Source organism: Aotus nancymaae, unplaced genomic scaffold, assembly GCF_030222135.1.
Source record: "Aotus nancymaae isolate 86718 unplaced genomic scaffold, 86718_ANA_hifiasm-v0.15.2.pri h1tg000036l, whole genome shotgun sequence".
Classification (NCBI taxonomy): Eukaryota; Metazoa; Chordata; class Mammalia; order Primates; family Aotidae; genus Aotus; species Aotus nancymaae.
In genome coordinates this window covers 70,314,773-70,324,190 of record NW_026988450.1, presented here as the reverse complement: position 1 = coordinate 70,324,190, position 9,418 = coordinate 70,314,773, and positions in this window count along the sequence as shown.

Here is a 9,418-nt window from a genome sequence, read left to right as displayed (position 1 = left end):
AGAAAACAAAGTGTGCTAACAAAATAAGTAATATTTGGGGATGTTTATAAGATTGCCCTGAAATCACCATCATTAGAAGTCACAAGAATATTCTTATCAGGGAAATACTGTGAGGATAAGTACAATGTTTTCTGAGAAGATTACAATAGAAACCAATAATCTTGTGAACACATAAATTCTGTCAAGCTTGTTCAGGAGAAGTCTCAAAACTTTAAGAGAATTCCTTTCAACTCTCTCTTTTTTTTTTTTTTTTTTTTTTTTTTTGAGACAGAGTCTCATCCTGTCACCCAGGCTGGAGTGCAATGGTGTGATCTCAGCTTACCGCAACTCCACCTCCTGGCTTCAAGTGATTCTCCTGCCTCAGCCTCCCAAGTAGCTGGGATTACAGGTGCACGCCACCACGCCTGGCTAATTTTTTTTTTTTAATTTGGTATCTTTAGTAGAGACAAGGTTTCACCATGTTGGACCAGGCTGGTCTCGAACTCCTGACTTTGTGATCCACCTGCCTCAGCCTCCCAAAGTGCTGGAATTACAGGCGTGAGCCACCACACACAGCTCCAACTCTTAATTATGTCTGAATCATATGAATTTTTCTTTTTTCTCTGAGTACTTTTATGAGGAATGCCAAAGAACAAGAAGGAGACAGGGAGTAGGGGAAAAAGACAGAAACTGAGCAACTCTTTGTTAACAGAGAGATGCTGACTCAAAAGTTTAGGTCATAGAGTATATGGAATTTAGTCAATAAACCAACAAATAAAATGATCTTCAGTTGGTGAAAAGTGAATGATAGCAGACCTGTCAACTTCCTGTGGCAAAGTGCTATTCTTATGAGGTTTGTGAACCCTACTAGACTTGTCCATCTTTTAAATAATTGAATATTTATCAAGATAGCTTAGATGTGAGAGGGTAGAAAATACAGTCCCAACCCTATCACCTCTATGCATTCATGGCTATGTTGTTTGGACCATCAGTGCAATAAAATCCTATGCTTGCAAAAAACCTTATTGGTCCTCCACTTCTAAAGGGTTGGTATGAATAGTTCCCACAAACTAAATAATCTCTCTTGTGCCATTAAGTTCCCACTAAATTAAATCTCTGCCCTCTACTGGAAAATACTGTATCTGTGCCAGAAAATTCTCCTTATTTCCAAGCTTATGGAAATCAAAAACCAATATATCAATCACAAAGGGGTATAATTTCCTTATATAAATATATTTATATCCTTAATATTTATGATTTTTCTGTATTTGAATTGTGTTTTTATTTATTCAATCCACTAGAAGAGCTATATATTAAGGACCCCCTACAACACAGGGCCTGTTTCTTTGCACTGGCAAAGAAATGGAGAGGCAAAGAAAATAGTCCCTGTCTAGACCAGTGTGTGCAATACAGGAGCCATTAGGCAAATGTGCCAGCAACACATCTGAAATGTGGATAGTCCAAATAAAAATGTGCTGAAAATATAATGTACACACCAGGCTTCTAAAACTTAGTACCAAAAAGAAACTTAAAATACCTCAGTAATTATTATTTATATTGATTCTATTTTGAAAGAACATTTTGGATATATTATCTAAAAGATATTGCTTAAATTATTGTACACATTTCTTTTTAGTTTTTAATATGACTACTAAAAAATTTAAAATTTCATATGATCTAAATTTGTGGTTCACATTATATTGCAGTTGGACAGCAGTGCTCTAGGAACTCTGAGAGAGACAGATATGTAATTGGCTATATATATATGTATATATATATTTACATCCAGTTATATTGATATACATAGCAGGCTTACATATATATATATATATATCACCAATTATGTATCTATCTACATATGTCTATATATATCGATATGTATATATTGATATCTATGTGTCGCCAATTATGTATACATAATAAATATGGCAAATATAAAAGAACAATAGCACATATAATGATATATTAAATATAATGATATTAAATGTATGTATTGCTTATTATATACCAGGTAGCTATCTCTCTCTCTCTCTCTCTCTCTCACTCTCTCTCTATATATATATGTTAGTATGTACTAACATACTAAGAACAATCCTCCTCTTTCGATAAATACCATAACAATTTTCAGAGTCTATAAATCTCGTCTTTAACAGTTTTCTATTTATATGTAACTATAAATATATATAGTTACATATCAATAGAAGTCCCTAGTAGATTTATATGTTGACAAACTGAGCTAAAATCAGGTCATAGGATACTTGCATACTATAGTACATGATGCCCTTGTGCTTCAGGGATTTAGATAGATAGATAGATAGATAGATAGATAGATAGATAGATAGACAGATAGATAGATAAATCTACCTGGTATATAATAAATAAGCTATATAAGGTGTGTGTGTGTGTGTGTGTGTGTGTGTATTTAAATCTACCTGGTATATGATAAATACATATATATGTGTTCTTGCATAGCTGATACCTGAGTTAAGTTTTTAATGATGAATAGAAGTTAGATAAAGCTTTTTTTCTATGAAATAAATCTATAGAAATGGGAGTTGTATTTGAGTACCTATGTATTAAAGCTATTCTGAGGGAAAATAAGTAGTACAATTCTTTATCACTGAAATTGTCAAAACATTTGAGAGCTATTTAGGCAATATGTGGCATGAAGAGGAGGAGGAAGAGGAGGAGAAGCAAAATGAGGAGGAGGAGGAAGAGGAGTAGGGAGGAGAAGAAAGGGGACACAAACAGAGGAGGAACAAGGAACAAAAATCATTCTTGCTCACAGAAGATTTCTATTTGGCTTAAAGTAGTAAAAATCTAAGCTTTTGTAGATTCGCCCCTTTAGAAATTTAAGACTCAATGAATCTATTATTTTTGTAAGTCTCAGAATTGATCTTTTATTCCATGTATAACGAGATTAATTGGCAGTCAGTGTGCTTCTAATACAAGAGGATTGTCTGGACAATAAACTTAATGGTGAGTCCCTAGTAGATTTATATGTTGACAAACTGAGCTAAAATCAGGTCACAGGATACTTGCATACTATAGTATATGATGCCCTTGTGCTTCAGAGATTTTGAAAATTTCCTTCTAGAGAAATATTTGCTAGTCACAAAAAAAGAAAGAGAAAAAATAATTTTTAATAATTTTTTTTCTAAAAAGGAGTATTAATTAGTTCAACCATTGTGGAAGACAGTGTGGTGATTCCTCAAGGACCTAGAAATAGAAATTCCATTTGACCCAGCAATCCCATTACTGGGTATATATCCAAAGGATTATAAATCGTTCTACTATAAGGACACATGCACATGAATGTTCATTGCAGCACTGTTTACAATAGCAAAGACCTGGAACCAACCCAAATGCCCATCAATGATAGACCGGACGGGGAAAATGTGGCACATATACACCATGGAATACTATGCAGCCATCAAAAACGATGAGCTCGTGTCCTTTGTAGGGACATGGATGAACCTGGAAACCATCATTCTCAGCAAACTGACACAAGAACAGAAAATCAAACACCGCATGTTCTCACTCATAGGTGGGTATTGAACAATGAGAACACATGGACGCAGGGAGGGGAACATCACACATTGGGATCTGTTGGGGGGAAATAGGGGAGGGACAGTGCGGGGTGGGGAGTTGGGGAGAGATAGCATGGGGAAAAATTCCGGATACAGGTGATGGGGAGGAAGGCAGCATATCACACTGCCATGTGTGTACCTATGCAACAATCTTTCATGTTCTTCACATGTACCCCAAAACCTAAAATGCAATAAAAAAACAAAAAATAAAAATAAAAAAGGAGTATTCTACCTTTTTGATAAATCTCATCTTCCAAGGTAAATGTTTCTGTTTGGGTAAGCAATGGGGGGAGATGAGGAGAGACCTGTTACTTTCAGGCTCCACGTGTGTGAGGCTTCGTGGGGGATCTCTGCCTGCTCCCCACAGTGATCTGATGTATTACTAGAGAGATGTGGCCACTGATTATCAGCAGGAAAGAAAAAGGACAAGTTCCCAAGAAAGTCTAAGAAATGCAAATGAAGAAGTGGAGGGGGAAAACACAAAGTTAGGATGATGAAATAAGAGCTACGATAAAGATGCTAGGTGGGTGAGAATGGGCTTTTAACTCTATCAGCAAAGGCTTCCTGGAAGGTAGGAGTCTGAGTTGAGACAGTAGATTTCAGTCTTGCAAATAATTCATGTCAAAAGCATTCCAGGCAGTAGGACAAAGGGGAATGATGACTCATATTCAGAATCATCTAGTGTGAGGCTGAGCAGTCCAGTGTTTATCAAGCGTAGAGTGAAAGGAGTGGGAGACAGATGGGAGATGAAGTGAAGAAGCTCAGTTCTTGGAAAGCCTTTCGGTGTCTTTTAAGCAACTTGAATTATAAGCTTTAGGCAATGGGGGTCATTGAAGAGTGTTGGAGAGAGAATGAAGTAGATTCATACGAAGGGAAAATGCTGTTGTGTACTTTCTTTATACCATGCTCTTAGACCTCTTCCTCCCCTCTATATGAGCCTCTCTGTTTGCCATGTATCTTCCGTTGGTCCAGTTCAAGAAGTCTTCAGTTTGCAAAAATAGTGGGAATACTCTGACGTTTGCTAGTCTCCCACATTAAAGCTGTTATCAACTAAAGCCATTTTATTCATCATTCAATTTAATCTTTTTGAAATTTTGGTGAAAATCTTTAAATATCTTTGAACCTATTCAGTGAAAACTTTCCAATCTTCTTGAATAAAATCTAATAAGTGTTAAGTAAGATATAAGCCAATACCCTTTCTCCATAGCTTATTATGACAAAAAAGAAGAGATCAGGACAGTGTCTTCAGAGCAGGAGCTAGGTCTGCATTTCTCTCCTCAGTGTGAATCATAAGGCATTAAATGCAAAGTGTATTCAAAAATTAAGAGTATGAATTAGAGTCAGGTAAACAAAGCTTAAGGTCAAACACTGCCAACTGTTATCTGTATGTTCTTGGGCAAGACAATTTTCTAAAGCCTCTTTCCCTAGATATAATATTAGAATAATAAAATGAGCTAGCATTATTGCATACCTGTGTGCCAACAACTATCCTAATTCCACTGCTTTACTTGTATTATAGTACTTAATCCTCATAAGTAGTCAATATCATCTTTATTCCTATTTTATAAATAAGAATGATGTCGCATAGGGTGAAAGAAATTCATCCAAAGTCACATATCAAGAAAGTAGTAAAGTTAGGATTTGAATTCACCAATTCTAATCCAGAACCCATATGTTTGATCACTCTGTACCTATAAAACAGATTTGTTAGGATTACACTGATGAACAATATGAATAATATTTCTACACTAAAGACTGTTTTCCAAATTTAGATAATATACATAGGCTGTTGTATTTGAAATAATGCAGGTTGAAGTAACGTCTGCATTAGATGTTCTCAGAAAAAACTGAGTTCTCATTTATTCTTCCACAAAAGCAGGTGCTCTTCCTATCTCTATATCCCCAGTATGGGAAGGACTTCAAAATGTGTTCCTCTTCTCGGAAAACCCAGTATTAAAGAATTGAACAGCAATGCAAACTGGTACCAGATGTTCTGTAGCTATTCTGGTTTGAATGTACCTTAGTTTCCTGAACATCACTTATACTTTGACAGTTTTGTCTTCACCATGTTCACATGCATCCCATCTGAAATTGTTTGAGGAGCAAAATGGCATAGACACAGCATCAAAGCTAATATGTTCATTTTCCAACTGTTTAATTTCCCCTCCCAAGATTCAGAAGACTTTCTTGTGTTCATGTTCACATGATCAAAGACAGATTGAAGGGAAGATGGATCCATCACAACCACATCCACCCAAAACCCTGAACAAAACAGCTCACCTGAAACTTCTATCCCAAAAAGCATTCCAGGTGTCTATGGCTCTGGCTATATAACCCTAACATAAAAATTGTCAAATGCCTTCTTTATGTGACTCAGTGTAGATAACAACCCCATGTGGGTTCACTACATTTTGAATCATTCACCCATCAGAAAATCTGGAAAGAAAAAGAGACTATTTGTGGGAGTAGGAGACCATAGGCATTATGGTTCATGCTACACACCAAGAGAAAGTGGTTATAAAACAATATATATCAAAATAAACCTGCTTATTTAACTTTGTACTAACATACTAAGAACAGTCCTCTTTCAATACATACTCATAATAATCTTCAGAGTTGACAAATCTCATCTTTAACAGTTTTCTAAATCTCATTCCATCCCTCTCCCATCAGTTTTGATTCCCTGGCATTGCTTCATTTACTTTATAGAAATGTTTACTACCAAAACAGTATTCATCTGTTTATTTTTATATTGATTGGGGCTTCTTCCAAAATATATGATAAATAAAGAATGGGTTCTTAGCCTTATTCATCTCTTTCCTTGAGCAGTGTCTGTGACACAGTTTACATTCAAAGAATAATGGGCTAAATACTTAGAGAGAATAAAATAATAAATTTTTGTAATCCTTTACAATTCAACTCCAGTCACCTCTGTGAAGCCTTCACCAGTTACTTCAATCTCTAAAAACAACAGCGACATATGAAATACTCAGGCTATGGCCTAACAAGTACTTGGCACTCAGCAAGTGGATGCAGTGATTATGATTGAGTCCCTATATATTCTTCCTCCAAAGCCTACAAAAATAATGAATTGACAGTGTATGAATTATTATTCTAATTTTACATATGAGAAAATCATGACGCCTAGTGAATAAAATAACAGCTAGCATAATAGGTAGGGTGTGTGTGTGTGTGTGTGTGTGTCTGTGTGTGTGTGTGTGTGTGTAAGGCAGACATATTGTTCTGCTTTCCAAATGCCCACTTGTTTAGTGTAAACCACACACCATGTGTTTTAAGTGCCCTTTTAAATTTGGAGAAAATATAAAGATTTAAATATACTGTCCAAGTTCACAGCATAACTCAATGGCAAAACTAGAATATGAATAGAATAGCCTCAGCCCAGGGTTCTTACTTGCTATGCCATATGGCCTATCTAAAGTTGACTAACTGCTGCCAAGTCACACAGCTGGCAGAAGAGCAAGAATATGAACCACACCTACCTAGTTTGTTCTTCAATACCATACTGCCTGTTCCAATAGTCCTATTCTTTGAACTTCAATGTCACTTAAAATTTTAGGGCTGGAAGAAACTTTAGAGTTGATCTAACTTCATTCTGTTATTCTCAGATCATAGATCTAGTGCTCACAGGAGAGAAGAGAGTTTGCAAAAGTAACATTGCAACTTAATATAGGAATCAAGCCCCAAACCTAAGTCTTTTCTTCACATTCACTATGTACCACACTGGGACTCTTTCATAACTTGTTTTGTAAATGCTTTCTGTTTCTAAGACTTGCATCCACCATAAAATAGCAGATGAAAAGACAGATCTAAGAAAAAGATTGTAATGACCTCATGAGTTAAAAGGAGGTAAATAATACAAATTTCAGACACACATCTTTGGAATAAATCATGCAGCACATCCATGTAAATTTCCAGCATAATTATTCACACAAAAGTATGAGATAGCTCCCATTTATTTAATTGTCTACACCAGCAGACATTTGCTCTTACAAAATCATCTATTCAACAATTATATACATGAAAGAGAAATAAAATGCTTCTCAGGAAAATGCTAAAGGAATTTGTTACAACTGGACTAGTTTTACAAAATTTCCTTAAGGGAGTACTAAACATGAAAGTGAAAGAACAACACCTGCTACCACAAAAACACACTTAAGCACATAACACACAAACACTATAAAGCAGTTATACAAGTCTAAAAAACAACAGCAAACATCATAATGATAGCATCAGAATCTCAGATGTCAATATTAACCCTTAATTTAAACAGTCTAAATGCCCATTTAAAAGACAAAGAGTGGCAAGCTGGATAAAAGACAAGCTATAACTATCTGCTCTCTTCAAGAGACTCGTTCCATATATAACAACATCCACAGGCTCCAGGTAGGAGGATGAAGAAATATCTACCATGTAAACAGAAAACAAAAAACAGCAGGAGTCACAATTTTTATATCAGATAAGATAGATGTTAAACTAACAAGAATAAAGAAGGGATAACATAATAATAAAGGGTGCAATTCAACAAGAAAACTTAACTGTTATAAATGTATATACACTCAACATCGGAGTACCCAGATTCATAAGAAAAGAAAAAAAGTACTCCTTGGCCTATGGAGAGACCTAGACAGCCAAACAATAATAGTGGCACACTTCAACACCCTATTGACAGTGTTATCATTGAGGCAGAAACTAAGAAAGGAATTTTGGTCTTAAAACTTGATACTTGACCAATTGGAACTAATAGACATCTACAGAATAGTCCACCCAACAACCACAGAGTATATATACATTCTTATCATCTTCACATGGAACATATACCAAGACTGACCACATGATCAGTCATAAAGTAAGTCTCAATAAATTTTTTCAAAAATAAAAATCATGCCAAGCACACTCTTGGACAAAGTGCAATAAAAACACAAACCAATAACATGATCTCTCAAAACAACTCAAATGCATGGAAATTAAACAACTTATTCCTGAGCAACTCTTGGGTGAAAAATGAAATTAAGGCAGAAATAAAAAATGTATTGAAATTAATGAAAATAGAGATACAACTTACCAAAATTCTTGGGATGTGGTGAAAGCTGTAGTAAGAGGAAAGTTTACAGCACTAAACACTTTCACCAAGAAGTTAGAAAGATATTAAATTAACAATCTAGCGTTGCACTTAGATAAAGTAGAAAAGAACAAAACAACTCCAAAGCTAACAGAAGAGAAGAAATAACTAAAATTAGAGATGAATGAAATGAAATTGAGATGCAAAAGTTCATATAAAAGATCAATGAAAACAGGAATTGGTTATTCAAAAGAATAAACAAGATTGATAGACCAATTAACAAAAAAAAATCCAAATAAGTAAAATCAAAAATGACAAAGATGACATTAAAACTGATTACAAAAAATAGAAAAGATCTGCAGAAACTAATATGAAAATTCTATGCACACAAATTAGCAAGTATAGAGGAAATGGATAAATTCTTGGAATATACAATCTCCTAAGACTGAACCAGGAGGAAAGTGAAAACCTAAAGAGACCAATAAGAAGTTCTGAAATTGAGTCAGTAATGAAAAATTTAACAACAGCAAACAAATGCCCTCAACCAGATGGATTAATAATCAAATTCTGCCAGACATACAATGATACCAATCATACTGAAAATATTCCAAACAATTGAAGAGGAGGACTCTTCCCTAACTCATTCCACAAAGAGAGTATCAGTCTGATAACAAAATCTGGCAAAGACACAATGAAAAGAAAATATCAGGCCAATATCCTTAATGAACGTAGATGCAAAAGTTCTTGACAAAATACTATCAAACCAAAT